Genomic DNA, 1,860 nt, shown 5'->3' on the forward strand with positions numbered 1-1,860 from the left:
CCCATGTTTTGGATTTTTGAGGCAAGGACTCACTATGTATTTCAGACTGGCCTTAAATTCAAGATGTAGCCTAAATAGGCTTTCAACTCTTGGTGATACCTCTGGCTCAGTCCTCTGAGTGCTGGGATTATAGGTGTGTGCCTCCATGCCCAGCTTGTAATTGTAAATAGGTGAGTTCATTAGATAACTTCTAGGAAGTTTAACAGGGCCAGCCCTGCAGAAGTCACTATGAAAGATGATTAAGCCACAATCACTGATAGTTACCATTATAAAGAAGAAAGAATGTACTACACTTACTTACTTCCCCTAGAGATGCACAGCAGTGATTGCTATTCTAAATAGCCCATTTCCTTGCCATGAATTCCTTGTTCATTGGATATGAACTTTCTGCCTTGTTTTCCCATTTAATCCCCTTTTAATCAGTTACCTAGGTGATTGTATTTGCAATTGTATTACAATTCAGTTTTGTTGTGTGTGTGTGTGTGTGTGTGTGTGGTATGGTGGATTAAACTCAGGACCTTGTGTTTGCCCATTGGTCCTGGCACCACTGAGTAACATCCCCGGCCTTATTGTTGCATTTGGGGGGGGTATTTAATATGCATATCTCATTTGAATAAATCCTCCAGTAAGAAATGGAGAATTCAGTGCCTTTACTTTGAAGGCTTTGTAGTTATCTGTCAAATTTATATGTGCAGCTCACCAACATTCCCTTATTGAAAATAGCAGTATTTCCACATAATACTTCTCAAAAGGACTTTAAAGTCTCAAAATTCTGTGTCTCCTTTGGCTTGCTTCTCTCTTGATTCCACCCAGGCTTTATTAATGGTTTGCTTCATATCATCATCTCCATCTTCATAAATTTTCTTTAGAACATTCATTAATCCCTCACTAGGATCTGTTTCAGCATCATAGGATGGCTTTTCTATTTCTTTGCATTCTTTTTCAACCTGAGTCAAGTATCCCCATTGCATGTTTTCTGCTTTCTTTCTACATAAGGTAAGAACTGTATCAGCCTTGATTTTTTTTTAACTGCCTTCCACTGAGATGGGTTTTAAGAGATTGTTCACAATCATAGAGTAACTCTTCCAATTTAGATTCTTTACCAAAAGATCACATGACCTCTCTGTGAAATTCACCTGCACATTCTCAGCAGGAACTTGACGATCTCCATTTAAGGTAAAGTAGATTTTCAAGAACTTATCTGATTGATCCCATCCGTAATTACTGATTTTCACAGTACATCCTGTTGTGATGGGAACAACCACAGCAGCTGGTTTTTCATTGTCAAGAAATTCTGGATTCTTTTGTGATTTTTGTTGCACCTTATTCTTTATTATTCTTTATTTTTGTTTCAATCTTGGATTTTTCAGCTGTCAGGGCATCTCGTACTCTCTTCCTAGTGGCCTTTTCCAAGAACACCTTCACTTCTTCCTGATCTTTCTGCAACTCCTCCAAAGCTGAAGCCATGGCCAGGCTGGATCAGACCAGAGGCCAGAGGAAAACAAAGACTGGAATCAATTCCATGACCCTTAACACGGCTCTCAGTTCAATTTTTACTTAAGTATTTGTCTGTATTTCTACTGCTGCTCTCCTCTGCTGTGGTTGGTCTTTCTCAGGCTGAGGTCCTCTGGCAATTGAATCTGTCCTCTGGGGGCACGTCTTCGTCTCTGAACCCACTTACTTCCCAGAGGAAATCATTTGCCATCTGACTTTCTCATGAACACAGTCTACTCCTGAAAAAGACATAAACTTCTCTATAGCTAAAGCTGAACTTGCTAACACAGAAAGATGGCTTCCCTCCATTACTTTTAACATGCCTGTGCCTTCCTGGCTCTGGCTCCTTCAAACAAATCAGGAATT

The 1,860-nt window shown here is 39.8% G+C and overlaps 1 pseudogene; it reads right to left on the reverse strand.

The window, feature by feature from the left end:
- Positions 1 to 696: 696 nt before the first annotated feature.
- Positions 697 to 1,467, reverse strand: LOC147821263 (calcyclin-binding protein pseudogene; annotated as a pseudogene).
- Between the last annotated feature and the right edge of the window lie 393 nt (positions 1,468 to 1,860).

The sequence above is a fragment of the Heterocephalus glaber genome, unplaced genomic scaffold (genome assembly GCF_053883595.1).
Source record: "Heterocephalus glaber isolate CG9 unplaced genomic scaffold, H.glaber_assembly_v1.0 deba00001755, whole genome shotgun sequence".
In the NCBI taxonomy this organism is placed as follows: domain Eukaryota; kingdom Metazoa; phylum Chordata; class Mammalia; order Rodentia; family Bathyergidae; genus Heterocephalus; species Heterocephalus glaber.